Source organism: Arachis ipaensis, chromosome B4, assembly GCF_059453495.1.
Source record: "Arachis ipaensis isolate K30076 ecotype BB chromosome B4, ASM5945349v1, whole genome shotgun sequence".
NCBI classification, from domain to species: Eukaryota; Viridiplantae; Streptophyta; class Magnoliopsida; order Fabales; family Fabaceae; genus Arachis; species Arachis ipaensis.
In genome coordinates, this window is record NC_142439.1 from 22,540,838 (window position 1) to 22,561,667 (window position 20,830).

At 39.4% G+C, this 20,830-nt stretch overlaps 1 non-coding gene across 1 annotated transcript; it reads right to left on the minus strand.

The window, feature by feature from the left end:
* Positions 1 to 3,301: 3,301 nt before the first annotated feature.
* On the minus strand, positions 3,302 to 3,409 carry LOC148566903 (small nucleolar RNA R71). The gene has a single exon (XR_015881478.1). It is a non-coding gene; the product is annotated as a small nucleolar RNA R71 (small nucleolar RNA).
* Positions 3,410 to 20,830: the final 17,421 nt, after the last annotated feature.

The following is a 20,830-nucleotide window of genomic DNA, read 5'->3' on the forward strand; positions in this document are numbered from 1 at the left end:
GTGATGATTATGTGTGACGCTCATCATCCTTCTCCCTTATGAACGCGTGCCTGACAAACACTTCTGTTCTACATGAATTAAGCTAGAATGAGTATCTCTTAGATCTCCTAACCAGAATCTTCGTGGCGTAAGCTAGAATGATGGCGGCATTCAAGAGAATCCGGAAAGTCTAAACCTTGTCTGTGGTATTCCGAGTAGGATTCAATGATTGAATGACTGTGACGAGCTCCTAACTCGCGATTGCAGGGCGTTAGTGACAGACGCAAAAGGATAGTAAATCCTATTCCAGCATGATCGAGAACCGACAGATGAATAGCCGTGCCGTGACAGGGTGCGTGAGCATATTATTCACTAAGAGGATAAGATGAAGCCATTGACAAGGGTGATGCCTCCAGACGATTAGTCGTGCCGTGACAGGGCATTGGATCATTTTCCCGAGAGATGACCGAAAGTAGCCATTGACAGTGGTGATGTATCACATAAAGCCAGCCATGGAAAGGAGTGAGACTTATTGGATGAAGATAGCAGGAAAGCAGAGGTTCAGAGGAACGAAAAGCATCTCCATTCGCTTATCTGAAATTCCTACCAATGATTTACATAAGTATCTCTATCCCTATTTTATTATATAATATTCGAAAACACCATTATCACTTTATATCTGCCTGACTGAGATTTACAAGGTGACCATAGCTTGCTTCATACCAACAATCTCCGTGGGATTCGACCCTTACTCACGTAAGGTATTACTTGGACGACCCAGTGCACTTGCTGGTTAGTTGTATCGAAGTTGTGACAATTATGAATTAAGATCAGAGCACCAAGCTTTGGAGCCATTACCAGGATTTGTTCGAGCCTGGAGATCACAATTTCGTGCACCAAGTTTTTGGCGCCGTTGCCGGGGATTGTTCGAGTTTGGACAACTGACGGTTCATCTTGTTGCTCAGATTAGGTAATTTTCTCTTTATTTTATTTTCAAAAATTTTTCAAAAACTTTTTCAAAAAATTTTTCTTTGTTTTCGTTTTTCTTCAAATAAATTTTCGAAAAAAAAATGTTTTCAAAAATAAATTATTCTATGGCTTCAAAATTTTTAAGAATGAATTCTAGTGTTTCATGAAGCATGATTGAAGCCTGGCTGGCTGTAAAGCCATGTCTCAATCCTTATACCCAAGAGAAGAGCTTCTTTATCTTTCTTAGCCAATTGGCTGTTGAATGTAAGGAATGTCAGGCGTGTCATGTCTGAGTTACATACTAAAGCTTGGCTGGCTATTAAGCCATGCCTGACCCTTTGATTGGAGCTTTAGAGCATAAGATTCCTGGAATTCATATTGAAAATTTTGGAATCCTTATTTTTCTTTTCCAAAATAGTTTTTCGAAAAATATAAAATAAAAATCCAAAAAAATTAGAAAATCATAAAAATCAAAAATATTTTGTATTTCTTGTTTGAGTCTTGAGTCATATCATAAGTTTGGTATCACTTGCATATGCATCTTGCATTTTTTCGAAAATATCATGCATTCATAGTGTTCTTCATGATCTTCAAGTTGTTCTTGGTAAGTCTTCTTGTTTGGTGTCTTTTCATGTTTATCATATGCATTCTTGAATTCTTAGTGCGTAAGCATTAAAGAATTCTAAGTTTGGTGTCTTGCATGTTTTCTTTGCATTAAAAATTTTTCAAAAAAATATGTTCTTGATGTTCATCATGATCTTCATAGTGTTCTTGGTGTTCATCTTGACATTCATAGCATTCTTGCATGCATTCATTGTTTTGATCTAAAAATTTCATGCATTGCATAATTTTCATGTTTTCATAAAAATTCAAAAAATCAAAAAAATATCTTTCCCTTTTTCTCTCATCAAATTCGAAAATTTGAGTTGACTTTTTCAAAAATTTTTAAAATCAAATTGTTTCTCATGAGTCAAATCAAATTTTCAATTTGAAAATCTTATCTTTTTCAAAATCTTTTTCAAAAATCAAATCTTTTTCAAAATTCTTAGTTATTTTCGAAAATTCCAAAAATATTTTTCAAAAATATTTTTCTTATTTTTATATCAAATTTTCGAAAATAACATAATCAATTAATGTTTTGATTCAAAAATTTGAAGTTTGTTACTTGCTTGTTAAGAAAGATTCAAACTTTAAGTTCTAGAATCATATCTTATGATTTCTTGTGAATCAAGTCATTAATTGTGATTTTAAAAATCAAATCTTTTTCAAAACTAATTTCTATCATATCTTTTCAAAAATATCTTCTCATCTTATCTTTTTCAAAAATTTGATTTTCAAAATATCTTTTCTAACTTCCTAACTTCTTATCTTTTCAAAATTTGTTTCAACTAACTAACTAACTTTTTGTTTGTTTCTTAACTTTTTCAAAACTACCTAACTAACTCTCTCTCTCTAATTTTCGAAAATATCTTCCCTCTTTTTCAAAAATTTCTTTTTAATTAACTAATTAATTTTATTTTTTATTTTTGATTTCAAAAATTTTCGAAAATTACTAACATTTTTCAAAAACCATTTTCGAAAATCACTAACTCTTTTTCAAAAATATTTTCGAAAATTCTCTCTCTCCCATCTTATTCTATTTATTCATTCATATCCTAACATCTCATCTCACATCTCTAGCCTCCTCACAGTTGTGTTTCTTCCATTATATTACATTCTTTATCTCCCCCTTTTCTTCCACTTACAAAGGGATCCCTATACTGTGGTATAAAGGATCTCCATTATTATTATTATTTTTCTGTGCCTTCTTCTTTGTCATATGAGCAGGAGCAAGGATAAGAACATTCTTGTGGAAGCAGATCCAGAACCTGAAAGGACTCTGAAGAGAAAATTAAGAGAAACTAAATTACAACAATCCAGAGATAACCTTTCAGAAATTTTCGAACAGGAAGAGGAGATGGAAGCCGAAAATAATAATAATATAAGGAAGATGCTTGGTGACTTTACTGCACCTAATTCCAATTTACATGGAAGAAGCATCTCCATTCCTGCCATTGGAGCAAACAATTTTGAGCTGAAACCTCAATTAGTTTCTCTGATGCAGCAGAACTGCAAGTTTCATGGACTTCCATTTGAAGATCCTTTTCAGTTCTTAACTGAATTCTTGCAGATATGTGATACTGTTAAGACTAATGGAGTAGATCCTGAAGTCTACAGGCTCATGCTTTTCCCTTTTGCTGTAAGAGACAGAGCTAGATTATGGTTGGATTCTCAACCCAAAGACAGCCTGAACTCTTGGGATAAGCTGGTCACGGCTTTCTTAGCCAAGTACTTTCCTCCTCAAAAGCTGAGCAAGCTTAGAGCTGATGTTCAAACCTTCAGACAGAAAGAAGGTGAATCCCTCTATGAAGCTTGGGAAAGATACAAATAGTTGACCAAAAATTGTCCTTCTGACATGCTTTCAGAATGGACCATCCTGGATATATTCTATGATGGTTTATCTGAGCTATCAAAGATGTCACTGGACACTTCTGCAGGTGGATCCATTCACCTAAAGAAAACGCCTGCAGAAGCTCAAGAACTCATTGACATGGTTGCTAATAACCAGTTCATGTACACTTCTGAAAGGAATCCTGTGAGTAATGGGACGCCTATGAAGAAGGGAGTTCTTGAAGTTGATACTCTGAATGCCATATTGGCACAGAATAAAATATTGACTCAGCAAGTCAATATGATCTCTCAGAGTCTGCATGGAATGCAAGCTGCATCCAACAGTACTCAAGAGGCATCTTCTGAAGAAGAAGCTTATGATCCTGAGAACCCTGCAATAGCAGAGGTAAATTACTTAGGTGAACCTTATGGAAACACCTATAACTCAACATGGAGAAATCATCCAAATTTCTCATGGAAGGATCAAAAGCCCCAACAAGGCTTTAATAATGGTGGAAGAAACAGGTTTAGCAATAGCAAGCCTTTTCCATCATCCACTCAGCAACAGACAGAGAACTCTGAACAAAATGCTTCTAATTTAGCAAATCTAGTCTCTGATCTATCTAAGGCCACTGTAAGTTTCATGAATGAAACAAGGTCTTCCATTAGAAATTTGGAAGCACAAGTGGGCCAGCTGAGTAAAAGGATCACTGAAATCCCTCCTAGTACTCTCCCAAGCAATACAGAAGAGAACCCAAAAGGAGAGTGCAAGGCCATTGACATAAGCACCATGGCCGAACCTGTGAGGAGAGGAGAAGACGTGAATCCCAAGGAGGAAGACCTCCTGAGACGTCCAGTGATCAATAAGGAGCTTCCCTCTGAGAAACCAAAGGACTCTGAGGCTCATCTAGAGACCATAGAGATTCCATTGAACCTCCTTATGCCCTTCATGAGCTCTGATGAGTATTCCTCTTCTGAAGAGAATGAGGATGTCACTGAAGAGCAAACTGCCAAGTTTCTTGGTGCAATCATGAAGCTGAATGCCAAATTATTTGGCATTGATGCTTGGGAAGTTGAACCTCCCTTGTTCATCAATGAACTAAGTGATCTGGATCAACTGACATTGCCTCAGAAGAGACAGAATCCTGGAAAGTTCATAATCCCTTGTACCATAGGCACCATGATCTTTAAGGCTCTGTGTGACCTTGGTTCAGGGATAAACCTCATGCCCCTCTCTGTAATAGAGAAACTGGGAATCTATGGGGTGCAAGCTGCTAAAATCTCACTAGAGATGGCAGACAGCTCAAGAAAACAGGCTTATGGACAAGTAAAAGATGTATTAGTAAAGGTTGAGGGCCTTTACATACCTACTGATTTCATAGTCCTGGATACTGGAAAGGAAGAGGATGAATCCATCATCCTAGGAAGACCTTTCCTGGCCACTACAAGAGCTGTGATTGATGTTGACAGAGGTGAAATAGTCCTTCAATGGAATGAGGACTCCCTTGTATTTAAAACTCAAGGATCTCCCTCTGCAACCATGAAGAGGAAGCATGAAAAGCTTCTCTCAAAGCAGAGTCAACCAGAGCCCCCACAGTCAAACTCTAAGTTTGGTGTTGGAGAGTCTCATCTGCACATCTGTGAGGCTCCATGAGAGCCCACTGTCAAGCTATTGACATTAAAGAAGCGCTTGTTGGGAGGCAACCCAATGTTTATCTAATTCTTATTTTTATTGTTTTTCATGTTTTCTTAGGTTCATGATCATGAGGAGTCACAAAATAAATATAAAAATTGAAAACGGAATCAAAAACAGCAGAAGAAAAATCACACCCTGGAGGAGCATCTGTCTGGCGTTCAAACGCCAGAACAGAGCATAGTTCTGGCGCTGAACGCCCAGAATGGGAGCATCCTGGCGCTGAACGCCCAGAACAAGCATGGTTCTGGCGTTCAACGCCAGAAATGGCAGCAAAGGGGCGTTGAACGCCCAAAATGGGCACCAACCTGGCGCTGAACGCCCAGAGTTGTGTGCAAGGGCATTTTACATGCCTAAATTGGTGCAGGGATGTAAATGCCTTGACACCTCAGGATCTGTGGACCCCACAGTATCCCAACCTACCTCCACTCACTCTCTTCTCTCTTCTCAATCATCCTCTATTCCCAATAAACACTCTTCCCTATTAACTCTTTACCACTCACATCCAAACACCCACTTTCCTTCAAAATTCAACATCTCTTTCCCACCCAATCCCACCCATATGGCCGAATACACATCTCCCTCCATCTCCTCCATATCTTCTTCTTATTCTTCTATTCTTTCTTCTTTTGCTCGAGGGCGAGCAACATTCTAAGTTTGGTGTGGTAAAAAGCATAGCTTTTTTGTTTTTTCCATAACCATTGATGGCACCTAAGGCCAGAGAAGCCTCTAGAAAGAGGAAAGGGAAGACAAAAGCTTCCATCAAGGGTCTATAGCTCAGTGGTAGAACATTTGACTGCAAATCAAGAGATTCCTGAGATACCTCAGGGGATACATTTTCTTCCACACAATTATTGGAAGCAACTAAGGGTGGAACATCAAGAGCACTCCATCATCCTTCATGAAATCAGAGAAGATCTAAAAGCAATGAAGGAGGAGCAGCAAAGACAAGGAAGAGACATAGAAGAGTTCAAGGACATCACTAAGGTGGACTCATTCCTTGTTCTTATTTCTTCTGTTTTTCGTTTTCTATGTTATGTGCTTATCTGTGTTTGTGTCTTCATTACATGATCATTAGTAGTTAGTAACTCTGTCTTAAAGATATGAATGTCCTATGAATCCATCACCTCTCTTAAAATAAAAACTGTTTTAATTTAAAAGAACAAGAAGTACATAAGTCTCGAATTTATCCTTGAACTTAGTTTAATCATATTGATGTGGTGACAATGCTTCTTGTTTTCTGAATGTATGCTTGAACAGTGCATATGTCTTTTGAAGTTGTTGTTTAAGAATGTTAAATATGTTGGCTCTTGAAAGAATGATGACTAGGAGACAAGTTATTTGATAATCTGAAAAATCATAAAAATGATTCTTGAAGCAAGAAAAAGCAGCAAAGAACAAAGCTTGCAGAAAAAAAAATTGGCGAAAAAAAAAATATAGAAAGAAAAAGAAAAAGCAAGCAGAAAAAGCCAAAGCTCTTAAAACCAAGAGGCAAGAGCAAAAAGCCAATAACCCTTAAAACCAAAAGGCAAGGGAAATAAAAAGGATCCCAAGGCTTTGAGCATCAGTGGATAGGAGGGCCTAAAGGAATAAAATCCTGGTCTAAGCGGCTAAACCAAGCTGTCCCTAACCATGTGCTTGTGGCGTGTAGGTGTCAAGTGAAAACTTGAGACTGAGCGGTTAAAGTCAAGGTCCAAAGCAAAAAAAGAGTGTGCTTAAGAACCCTGGACACCTCTAATTGGGGACTTTAGCAAAGCTGAGTCACAATCTGAAAGGGTTCACCCAATTATATGTCTGTGGCATTTATGTATCCGGTGGTAATAATGGAAAACAAAGTGCTTAGGGCCACGGCCAAGACTCATAAAGAAGCTGTGTTCAAGAATCATCATACTGAACTAAGAGAGTCAATAACACTATTCGAAATCTGAAGTTCCTATAGATGCCAATCATTCTGAACCTCAATGGATAAAGTGAGATGCCAAAACTATTCAAGAGGCAAAAAACTATAAGTCCCGCTCATATGATTGAAGCTCTGTTTCATTGATAGTTTGGAATTTATAGTATATTCTATTCTTTTTATCCTATTTTGATTTTCATTTGCTTGGGGACAAGCAACAATTTAAGTTTGGTGTTGTGATGAGCGGATAATTTATACGCTTTTTGACATTGTTTTTAGTATGTTTTTAGTAGGATCTAGTTACTTTTAGGGATGTTTTTAATAGATTTTGTGTTAAATTCACATTTCTGGACTTTACTATGAGTTTGTGTATTTTTCTATGATTTCAGGTATTTTCTGGCTGAAATTGAGGGACTTGAGCAGAAATCAGATTCAGAGGTTGCAAAAGGACTGCTGATGCTGTTGGATTCTGACCTCCCTACACTCAAAGTGAATTTTTCTGGAGCTACAGAACTCGAAATGGCGCGCTTCCAATTGCGTTGGAAAGTAGACATCCAGGGCTTTCCAGCAATATATAATAGTCCATACTTTGGCCAAGAATTGACGACGTAAACTGGCGTTCAACGCCAGCTTTCTACCCAAATCTGGCGTCCAGCGCCAGAAAAGGATCCAAAACCAGAGTTGAACGCCCAAACTGGCACAAAAACTGGTGTTCAACTCCACAAATGGCCTCTGCACGTGCAACACTTAAGCTCAGCCCAAACACACACCAAGTGGGCCCCGGAAGTGGATTTATACATCAAATACTTACTCATGTAAACCCTAGTAGCTAGTTTATTATAAATAGGACCTCTTACTATTGTATTAGGCATCCTGGATTGTATTTTGATCCTGTGATCTCGTTTAGGGGGCTGGCCATCTCGGCCATGCCTGGACGTTCACTTATGTATTTTCATACGGTAGAGTTTCTACACTCCATAGATTAAGGTGTGGAGCTCTGCTGTTCCTCAAAGATTAATGCAAAGTACTACTGTTTTCTATTCAATTCTTCTTATTTCGCTTCTAAGATATCCATTCGCACCCAAGAACGTGATGAAGGTGATGATTATGTGTGACGCTCATCATCCTTCTCCCTTATGAACGCGTGCCTGACAAACACTTCTGTTCTACATGAATTAAGCTAGAATGAGTATCTCTTAGATCTCCTAACCAGAATCTTCGTGGCGTAAGCTAGAATGATGGCGGCATTCAAGAGAATCCGGAAAGTCTAAACCTTGTCTGTGGTATTCCGAGTAGGATTCAATGATTGAATGACTGTGACGAGCTCCTAACTCGCGATTGCAGGGCGTTAGTGACAGACGCAAAAGGATAGTAAATCCTATTCCAGCATGATCGAGAACCGACAGATGAATAGCCGTGCCGTGACAGGGTGCGTGAGCATATTATTCACTAAGAGGATAAGATGAAGCCATTGACAAGGGTGATGCCTCCAGACGATTAGCCGTGCCGTGACAGGGCATTGGATCATTTTCCCGAGAGATGACCGAAAGTAGCCATTGACAGTGGTGATGTATCACATAAAGCCAGCCATGGAAAGGAGTGAGACTGATTGGATGAAGATAGCAGGAAAGCAGAGGTTCAGAGGAACGAAAAGCATCTCCATTCGCTTATCTGAAATTCCTACCAATGATTTATATAAGTATCTCTATCCCTATTTTATTATATAATATTCGAAAACACCATTATCACTTTATATCTGCCTGACTGAGATTTACAAGGTGACCATAGCTTGCTTCATACCAACAATCTCCGTGGGATTCGACCCTTACTCACGTAAGGTATTACTTGGACGACCCAGTGCACTTGCTGGTTAGTTGTATCGAAGTTGTGACAATTATGAATTAAGATCAGAGCACCAAGCTTTGGAGCCATTACCAGGATTTGTTCGAGCCTGGAGATCACAATTTCGTGCACCAAGATTGCAAACAAGCGTTTGATAAGCTGAAGACCGCCCTGACTCAAGCTCCAATTGTGAGAGGACCAGACTGGAGCCAGCCATTTGAAATAATGTGCGACGCTTCCAACCATGCAGTAGGAGCAGCATTGGCTCAGCGTGAAGGTAAGGATCATTTTGTTATTGCTTATGCGTCTAAAACTCTAGATGCATCACAGTCCAATTACACTACTATTGAGAAAGAGCTTCTTGCTATTGTTTTTGCTCTGGATAAATTCCGAGCCTATTTACTTGGTACGAAGGTAGTAGTGTACTCAGACCACGCAGCTCTAAAGTATCTATTAGCTAAAAAGGAGTCCAAACCAAGGCTTATATGTTGGATACTGCTATTACAAGAATTTGATTTAGAAATTAAGGATAGGAGTGGTAACCAAAATTTAGTGGCAGACCATTTGAGTCGCCTTGAGCACATTTTAGATGACCCCACTTCTATAGCTGATAATTTCCCATTTGATAATCTGTAAGCAGTATCTGATGTAGTCCCTTGGTATGCACTTGTAGCTAATTATCTAGTTAGCCGCACCTTTTCTCCAAACTTTTCTAAGCATCAAAGAGACAAGCTGAAAAGTGAGTCTAAATATTATATATGGGATGACCTATATTTATGGAGATGTGGCGCTGACCAGGTAATTAGACGGTGTGTGCCTCAATCAGAATTCCAATCCATCTTAGAGGCCTGTCACTCATCTGAGAGTGGATGACATTTTGGCCCTCAAAGAACAGCTAGAAAAATCTTAGACTGTGGATTCTGGTGGCCTACACTTTTTAGAGACGCTGCTGAATTTTGTAGATCTTGTTTTCCATGCCAAAAATTTGGTAATATATCCAGGAGAGACGAGATGCCTCAACAAATTATGCTTTTTTGTGAAATTTTTTATGTTTGGGGCATTGACTTCATGGGTCCATTTCCAAATTCTAATGGTTATTTTTATATATTGTTAGCTGTAGATTACGTTTCCAAATGGGTGGAAGCAATTCCTACCCGCACTGATGATGCTAACACTGTTGTTTCCTTTGTGAGAAACCTCATTATTTGTCGCTTTGGATCACCACGACCAATCGTGAGCGATCAAGGCACCCATTTTTGTAACAGGAGACTAACAGGATTAATGAAGAAGCATGGAATTATTCATAAGGTTGCAACAGCATACCATCCTCAGACTAATGGGCAAGCCGAGGTGTCGAACAGAGAGATAAAGCGTATCTTGCAGAAGATAGTCAAACCTCATAGAAGAGACTGGAGCACCAGGCTACAAGATGCACTTTGGGCGTACAGAACCGCATACAAGACACCCATTGGGATGAGTCCTTTCCGCTTAGTCTATGGAAAAGCTTGTCATCTCCCTGTTGAAGTCGAGCACAAAGCCTTTTGGGCAGTAAAGGAGTGCAACATGGGAATTGAGGAAGCCGGAGTTGAAAGGAAATTGCAACTGCAAGAATTGGAAAGCCTTCGCCTAGAAGCTTATGAGAACTCCAGACTATACAAGGAGAAGATGAAGGCTGTACATGATAAGCACATTAAGAGAAAAGAGTTCCAACCTGGGGACTTAGTCCTCCTTTATAAATCTCGACTGGGACTCATGCCAGGCAAGTTGAGATTAAGATGGGATGGTCCATACAGAGTAGAGAAGGCCGAACCGTATGGAGTTTATCACCTAAGCCATCCTTCAAGCTCTGAACTTATCAAGGTTAATGGACATCGTTTAAAGCTGTACCATGGCGAGCAGCTGAAGAAAAACAAGGAGCTCGAGATCTTCCTCTTGGAAGATCCTCACAAAGCCGAAGATTGAGCTAATGGAGCGTCCAACTTACGGACGTTAAAGCAAAGTGCTAGGTGGGAGACAACCCACCATGGTATGATCGTTCTTTTCTTTGTTTTTAGATTTTCTATTTAATAACTCTTCTCTTTATTAGTACATTTCGTGCATCTGCATTTACATACTTTTATTTAAAAAAAATGTTACGCGACGCGACCGCATCATTGACGCGTCCGCGTCATAACGAGATGGGAGAAAATAATAAACGAACAGAGAGTCACGCAGGAGCGTGGCTGGAGGTGTGCCAATGGCACAAATTGCCCCACGCGACCGTGTCGTCGACGCGTCCGCGTCACATGGAAACATTGGCCTCCCATGCGACCGCGTGACCCACGCGGCCGCGTGCCCTGGGATTCGACGTCAAAAGGGTGCACGATCGAAAGTTGTGCTAGAGTGGTGCTGGATTGGTGCTGAACGCACAATCCTTCTCACGTGACCGCGTGACCGACGCGACCGCGTCATATCCTTCTAATGGCCACTCACGCGATCGCATGTCCCACACGATCGCGTCACCCAATATTTAGCAATTAATGATTTTGAACAGAGAGTTGTGCGAGTGCGAGGCTGCCCTCGCGCTAGTAGCATAAAACGGGTCACGTGACCGCGTGACCGACGCGACCGCGTCAATCAGTATAAGCGCAAGTCGCGCGACCGCGTGCCCCACGTGACCGCGTCAATTGCACCGCACAGCTCCCCTGATTTACCACTTATCTTATCTTTTTCTCCTCAAATCCTATTTTCTCTTTTCCCTCCTTATTTCTTCCTCCTCCCTTCTTCCTTCTTCCTTCTTTCTCACTTTTTACACTCTCACTCTCTCTCTCACCCCTATTAACAAGGTTTTCTTTTCTTCTTCTCTCCTTACTTTTCTCTTCTTCTTCCTATTTTTCTATGTTATCTTCTTTTCTTTTCTTTTTACTTTCATTATTCATATTTTCTTCCTTTTTACTTGGTGTTAGAAATTTATTTGAGTCATTATTTCTCATTATATGCTTGTGGATTGTTCTAAATTTGTTTGGCAATTATATATTACTTTTCAAAGGGTTGCTTGCATGTTCAATTTAATACTTTCCATACATTATTTCACCATGCATGCTATGTGTTTGTGAAAACGCCCATATGGCATTATGTACTTTTCTACGTTATTCTATTCTACTATTAAATGCCCAATTTTCACAAAACCCCTTTTATATTTTATTCGTTATAAATAATTGTCAATACAAACGTGATAGTTTGTTACAAGTGATGCTTGATCTATGCTACTCATACCTTTGCCAGCATGCCAATAAACACCTTGCATTCACTTGTCGTCATATGCACTCACTATTTTCCATTAATGACTTTTCACATGTAGTTATGACCATGTGTTAACATCATTTACCTTTAAATATGCATTCATAACCATCCTTTTCCGTTCTCTTCCTTGCTCTATCTCTTTGAATTTAATTTAATTTCTCTTCCCTTTTTCAGAATGGCCACCAAGAAAGAAAAAGAAAAAGCTACTCCCAAATCAACAGCAAGAAGAGGAACAAAAAGAGCATTAGTGGAAAAACCCTCTTCAACTGCGGTTAAACCCTCAACAAAGAGACTTAAGAGGATTATAAAGGTTGATGATAAAGAAAAAGCCTTCCCAGCAAAGGACACTGCGCGATTTCGCAATCGCTATTGTGAGCAGTTGTTCCCCATCCTGGCAGAAAGGAGGTACAACAATGAATACCTTCTTCTCCTCCCAAACCATATTGCTACCTTTGTTGAGCCGCAAATTGCACAAAGACAATGGGGTTTCCTACAGAGACAGCTGAGGCAGGTCAACTTTCTTGGGTAGTCGAGTTCTACTCCAACTTTCACCTGCCAACCCTGCAATCTGTCTTTGTCCGTCAGAAGCAAGTCCCCATTGCAGAAGAGGCCATTCAAAGAGCTCTAGGTCGTCCCCCTATTCCATAAGGTTTGGACGCCTTTCAAGAAGCCGCACTCAAGCGCTAGATGTACCAATTTGACTGGGACGCCGTTCTCAGAGTTATCGCACTACCTGGCAGCCGTTGGATCTACGGATACCATCGTACCCGCCCTAAGGGAATATCGGCTTCAGCACTTACCTTGGAGGCTCGCGTATGGGCACAGATCATGTCCCGTTACGTCTTTCCAAGCACTCACGAGTCCTCCTTCACTGCGGACATGGCCGTTCTACTATGGTGCATCCTTACAGACCAACCTCTGAACCTACCAAGACACATCTGGAATGCCATGGGACACGTACAATTGCGGGCAACTTACCTTTCCCCGCCTTGGTCTCAGATCTTATCTCAGCAGCCGGAGTCTCCTTCCAAGCTGGGGACACCAAAGCCATACTTCTACGGGATGATCAATATGTCCCTAATGGGAAATATATCAGACCCTCAGCAGCCACTACAAGCCAGCCTATTGAACCGGCTGCAGACATCCCTCCTTCAACACCACAAGCACCTACCACAGACCAACTGCTCCATCAGATACTCGAAAGGTTGGATCGGCAGGAACACAAAGCTAAGATGAGAGAGCGCCGATTCACATACCTCAAGGAGCTGATCATGGGAAAATTCAAGGACTCAGACACCCCGGACTCCACTTCCTTTACCAGTACAGGGAGCCATGATGGTCCCGACTGTGGAGATACTGCTACCAGCCCACCCCTGTTCTTAACATATGGCACCAAAGACGGTGCAAAGCCTTAAGTGCAAAGCCTTAATTTCTCTTCCCTAAACACCAATAAATTAGGATATTTATTTAGTTTTTCTTTTATAGAATATGATAAATTGCATAGTAATAGATTAGTTGCATGCATGTTCTACTTGATTGAAAAGACAATAAGTTTCTTCTGAGACTCTATTTTTGGAACAAAATTTCACTAATTTTAATCAAAATTTTTATGTTAAATTTGCTTGAAGTTGTATTTGGAACATGATTTTTGAGCTAAAGAACACACAACCTGTGAGATTTGAGCCTTTATGCATGGTTACATTATTTAACCATAATTATTTTATTCTTGTGTGTTTACTTCTCTATGATTGTAATCTATATTTTGTTTCATCCTATATGTCCAATATTTATTATATTTATATGTTTGCATATGATTGAGGCCATTAATTATTTAGCTCACTTATCCAAATTAAGCCTACCCTTTCAATTACCTTTGTTAGCCACCTTGAGCCTTTAAATCCCATTTGTTCTATATTTTACCACATTACTAGCCTTAACCAGAAAAACAATTATATATCCCAAACTGAATCTTTGGTTAGCTTAAAATAGAATTGTGTGTGCTAATTAAGTATGGGAAATTGTGGGAACAAAAGATAATAAGGGAATGTGTCATGATAATATAATGGAAATTTGGATACCTACTCATGTGAAACTATAAGAATTAAAAATCTATGTGCATTGATAAGCTATGTTTATTTTTATGCTTGTATTGAAAAAAAAATATTCAATAAATAAATAAGGGGACAAAATTACCCCAATGTAAAGTTAAGAATTCAAAGATCAATGCATGTATGATAAAATTAAAATAAAAGTTGATACATGAGTATGGAATGTGAAAAGGAAATTATGGGTAGCTAGGTATGAATGCTAAAGTTATATAGAATATATATATAGGTTATGTTAAAGCTTGGGTTAATTAAAGATTCAGTTTATAAGCTTACTTAGCTATATATGTATCCTTACCATTACCTCAGCCCTATTACAACCTTGAAAAGACCTCATGATGTTTGCATTGGTATATCAAATATTGTTGATTGATTAGGAGAAGAACAAAAATTAGAAAGCATGATTAGAGAAGGATAGAGTGATTGCCCTTTACACTAGAGAGATTAGAGCGTACATACATCATCAGTGAGGGTTCAATGCTTAAAATTCTATGTTCCCTGCTTTCATTAGCTATCTTCTTGCATTTTTATCTATTCTTGCTGTACGAGGATTGAATTAGTGGAATTTGATTTATAATTGTTCTGAAGAGCTTATTTATTATTGATCAAGTGGACAAAAATCATATAGTTGCATTCATATATATAGGTTGCATTGCATTGCATGAGTTTTACATGTTCCTATTCATTTGTTTTATCTCCTTCAACTAAGCATGAGGACATGCTAATGCTTAAGTGTGGGGAGGTTGATAAACCACTATTTTATGGTTTATAATGTGTTTAATTGTGTGGTTTTATCATGATCTTTACCCACTTATTCATATGATTAGCATGCATTTATATTTCCTTCCTAAAATTATTACATGATTGAAAACTTGCTTCCTAGAGACTTTTAATTATGTATTTTAATTCTCCTTTATTCCATTCGATGTCGTGATCTGTGTGTTAAGTTTTTCAGGCTTTATAGGGCATGAATGAGTTGGAGATTGGAAAGGAAGCTTGCAAAAATGGAAGGAACACAAGAAATTAAGGAGATGACCAGCGAGAAGTGACGCAGCCGCATGGCTCACGCGACCGCGCGGAAGAGAGAAAATCGCAGTGACACGGCCGCATGGCTCACGCGACCGCGCGGATTGGAATAGCACAAGTGACGCGGAGGCGTGGACGACGCGCCCGCGTGGCAAAGCAAAACGCCGCATGACGCGTCCGCATGAATGACGCGATCGCGTGACATGAGCGATTTGCATAATCTGCAGAATTCGCTGGGGGCGATTTTGGGCCCAGTTTTCGGCCCGAAAAAGCAGACTAGAGCCAGAGGACATGCAGAAACCAAAAACAACATTCATTCTACACAGTCATAGTTCTTAGGATTTTTATTTTAGATCTAGTTTTACTCCTCCTCTAGGTTTTCTCTCTACACATTCATAGTTCTTAGCATTTTTATTTTCTATTGCTCTTTGCACTGGGATATTGAGAAGAGTTATTACCTCATCAAGACTTCGTCATTCTAGTTCGTTTTCTTTACTTGGCTTTACTCTTCCACGTCCTTTAATTTACTCAATTTTACTATTGGATTATTTTAGAATTTATTAATACAAGAGTTACTTTTATTTTTAATTGATTCCCTTGAGTTTTATTTATCATGTCTTTCTTTAATTCCCTTTCCTATGTTATGAGTTCTACATTCACAATGAGCGAGTAGTTCCCTAACTTGATGGGGAGTTGATTGAAAGGAACCCTTGAGTTAGAATGTTCAAAGGAGAGATTGTAATTGGGTTTATTGTTGGATGGCTCTCTAGTCACTAACGCCAATCCTTTCAAGTAAGCGAATTGGGACTTGTGAGTAGAAACATCATTCCAACTTGTTTGACTTTCCCTTATTTAGTAAAGGATAACTAAACAGAACAACCTTCAATTATCAATTAATCTTGAGAGTACTACAACAAGAATAGGGCTTCCAACTAATCTACTCCCAGTCAAGGCCTTTATTTAAATTACTTAATTTTTCCAATTTAATTTCCTGTTTATTCAACTCAACTCTTTTTGAAAACATCTGATTAATAAAATAGCACATCTTTCTGCAACTCGTTGGGAGACGACCTGGGATTCATACTCCCCGTATTTTAATTTTAATTTTTGTGACAACCCTTCTAAATTGATAAGCAGATTTCTGGTTGGTTAAGAACTATACTTGCAACGCATATCTTATAACAATTCTTAATTAGCCAATTTCTGCCACGTCAACCACTCATAGTTTCATTAATGAAACAAGGTCCTCCATTAGAAATTTGGGGGTACAAGTTGGTCAACTGAGCAAGAGGATCCCTAAGATCCCTCCTGACACTTTTTTCCAGTAATACTGAGGTTAATCCTAGAGAAGAGTGCAAGGCCATAACCATGGAGGTTGAGGCCGAATTGGAGGAGACTGGAAAGGCATTAAACGCCAGTGAGGAGGCCCTCACTGAGCGTTCAACGCCCATACACCCAGGGAAGCTGACGTTGAACGCCAGCAAAGACACCCCTACTAGGCGTCCAACACCCATAATACTAGAGGGACTGGCGTTTAACGCCAGTGAGAGCACACCCCTTGAGAGCTTAAAGCCCACTCAAGAACCTTCTATCTCAGAACCAAAAGAAACCATAAAGACCATTAAGGTTTCTTTGAATACACTTCTGCAGTATATGAGTTCTAATGACTACTCATCCTCAAGTGAAGATGAAGACACTAGGGAAGAGCAAGTTGCTCAGCACCTAAGAACTCTCATGAAGCTGAATGCCAAACTGTTTGGTATAAAGCCTTTGGAGGAAGAACCTCCATTGCTTTCCAAGGAGCTCAATGCTTTGGTTCAGCAAGAGCTACCTCAGAAGCTTCCAAACCCTGGATGCTTTCTGATTCTTTGCACCATAGGCACCATGACCTTTGAAAAGGCTCTGTGTGACCTAGGGTCAAGTATAGTAATGGAGAAGCTGGGAATCCAAAAGGAAACAAGGATTACCTTGCATAAGGACTAGATGGTATTCAAGGTCCTTGACCATACCCCCTGACAAGGGAGGCACTTGCATAAAAGATTCATCATCCAAGCATCCTTCCTTGGATGGAACTAACTCAATCCCTCCTAAGACCAAACGTAAGTTTGATGTTGGAAGTACACTATCCACAAAGGAGGAAGGCCCCAAAAGGAAGATACCTAGGGGCTAGAAAAACAAGAATATCCCTACTGAGGGCTTTTCACCATAGAAGATGGTGGTATTCACTTATCTTATCATGGTATTCACCATGGAAGAGGAAAGTGACAAAAAAGGACACCAGCATATTGCTGTAATCCCAACCATGCCTCAGGCAGTGAACAAAATCCTGTCTCTTGAGCGTATTACGCTATTCTATGAGAGCACAGGAAGGAAGCTCCCAGTAAGGAGTGAGGATTTATTCCTCTATCACTATCTTCCTCCTTGAAAAGAGTTGTTCGTCAAGCTAATGACATTAAAGAAGCGCTTATTGGGAGGCAACCCAACCTTACTCAACCATGTTTATTTTCTTTCAGTTGTTAGAGTCATGATCATATGCACCAGTCAAGAGATGGAATTCACAGCAGTGAAAACAGAACACTCTAAAAAGAGTGTTAAAGTTGAACGCCAGCCAGGGTATCCTTGCTGGATGTTCAACACCCCAAGAGGGGAGCATTGCTGGCGTTGAATGCCAGCTAGGGAGCAGCCCCTGGGCATTCAAACGCCAATGCAGAGAAGTAGGGAATTTGGAATTCCCTAACCTCTCAGGGCCAAGAGGTCCCACAGAAGCTCCACCTACCCCACCTTCTTCCCCATTGATCATATTTGCTCGAGGACGAGCAAAACTCTTAAATTTGGTGTTGCAAAAGCTCTGCTTTGTGACTTCTACCACTCTTAAGTATAAAAGAAGAGGATGGAGCAAACTAGAGAGCATGCACATGAGTCTGTGCAGCTGCCTCAACAAAGAGAAAGGAGTGACATAGAAGAGATCAAGCACTACATGGGATCCTCAAGGAGGAGCAATGGCCACCATCATTCAGGTGGATTCATTCTCTTTTACTCATTTCCTGTCATTTTTCTATTTTCTGTCTGTTTATTTATCTGCTCTCTTGTTCTAGTTGTATGATTATTTGCATTGATGTCTTAAAGTTGTAAAATATTTCATATATCTCTCACTTTGCTTAAATAAAAAAAAATTTACCTGAAAAGAATTAAGAGATGCATAAATTTCAAGTTTAAAATAAGATTAATTTAATTAGTTTGATGTGGTGTCATTTTCTTTTGTTTCTTGAATGAATGAAATAAACAATGCATGTTTGAAGTTGAAATCTATGAATGTTGGCTCTTGAAAGAATAAGGAAAAAAGAAAAATATTATTGATAATCTGAAAAATCTGAAAATTGATTCTTGAAGCAAGAAAAAGCAGCAAAAAGAAAAAGAAAAAGCATGTTGCAAAAGAAAAAAAATTTATATGCATGCAAGAAAGAAAAAAATGGTGAAAAAGAAAAAGAAAAGAAAAAGAAAAAAAATCCATTACTACCCAAAAATGCAAGGAAAGGAGGGCAGATTGAAAAAGCCAGTAACCCTTTAAACTAAAAGGCAAGGGTAAAAGGACCCAAAGCTTTGAGCATTAGTGGATAGGAGGGCCCAAAGGAATAAAATCCTTGCCTATGTGGCTAAACCAAGTTGTCCCTAACCATGTGCTTGTGGCATGAAGGTGTCAAGTGAAAAGCTTGAGACTGAGCGATTAAAGTCGTGGTCCAAAGCAAAAGAGTGTGCTTAAGAACTCTGGACACCTCTATCTGGAGACTCTAGCAAAGCTAAGTCACAATATGAAAAGGTTTACCCAGTTAAAGTGTCTGTGGCATGAATGTATCCGGTGGTAATACTGGAAAACAGAGTGCTTAGGGTCACGGCCAAGATTCTGAAAGCTGTGTTCAAGAATCAAAATAAGCTTAACTAGGAAGTCAATAATATCATCTAGATTCTAAGTTCCTAAAGATGCCAACATCTCTGAGTTTCAATGGATAGTGAGATGCCAAAACTATTCAGAAGCAAAAAGCTACTAAGTCCCGCTCATCTGATTTTAACTAAGCTTCATTTGAAACTTAGAAAATTATTGTATCTTAATTTTATTTTGTATCCTAATGTGTTTTTAGTTGCTTGGGGACAAGCAATGGTTTAAGTTTGGTGTTGTGATGAGAGGATATTTTATACGCTTTTTGACATCACTTTCATATAGTTTTTTAGTAATTTTTATTTAGTTTTTATTAAGTTTTTATAGATTTTAGAGTTAAATTCACTTTTTTGGATTCTACTATGAGTTTTTGTGTTTTTGGACAATTTCAGGTATTTTCTGGCTAAAATTGAGAAGCTGGAGCAGAAGTCTGATTCAGACACAGAGAAAGCACTGCAAATGCTGCCTGGATCTGACCTGCCTGTATTCGGAAGAGATTTTCTGAAGCTACAAAAGTCCAAATGGAGCGCTCTAAACGGCTATGGAAAGCTGACTTCCAGTTTCCAAAAATATATAATAGTCCATAGTTTGCTTTGGATTAGAAGGCTCAAAACTAGCGTCCAACGCCAGCTTTTTGCCACTTTCCAGGCGTCCAGCGCCCAAAGAGCAGAGCCCGGCGTCCAAAGGCAAGAGAGGACCCCCTAGCTGGTGTTCCACATCCAAAAGACCTCATAGCATGTGGATCTCATCAAATCTCAGTCCAAACACTTACCAAGTGGGCAATAGAAGTGGACTTTAGCACTAAAAAGAATGTTGTACCCTTACTAGTCATTAGCTTAGTATTTAAGGGATTTTATTCATGTCATTCAGAGAACGAACATCACTTTTCTCATTATTCACATTCTTCCATTGTTTTTACTTTCAGTATGATTTTCTAAACCTCCTAGGTTGAGGGGAGGAGCCCTACTAAGTCATATGAATTAATAAAAGTACTATTGTTTCTTCTTCGATCCGTGTTTGATCTATCTTTAAGATGTATATTCCGATCTTCATCGTGGTGAGCAGGATGATCTGAAAAATTAGCTCTGTTCATCATATTAAGACAAACATACCTGACAAACACCCGCGTCTACTTGGGTTCGTGTGAGTACCTGGAAGAAAAGCACGAGCCAACAGCTATGTTTATACATCTCTCAGACGGTTAATCCACGATTTCGTTGGGGACTTCTCGGGATACCAGTTCAGCCAATCTCCAGGGAGATTAGGGTCTCCGTGGTATAGGCTAGAATCCAACGAAGCAGCGTTCTCTGATCTTGTCTGTGGCGTTTTGAGTAGGATCGCCAAGAGAATGGATTATTATGCGCTTCACCTTTCGTCAGATTGAGTAACCTTAGCCAATGGCCATGGCCGTGTTCAACCTGTAGCAGAGGAGATCAATGACCACGGGCAATGGCTTTGATCACTTACATCCTGCCATAGAAGAATGATCATTCACAAGCAAAGAAGACAATAGTACCAAAGTTACTTTAGAAAGACAAAGCAACTCCGACTCTCAACTCTATTCCTATCCTTATTTCAACTTAACATCCAAATGTTTGATATAACAAGTATTTATACAAAGTTCCAAGTATAAACCTTCTGATTCCGCCTGACTAAGACCTGCAAGACAACCA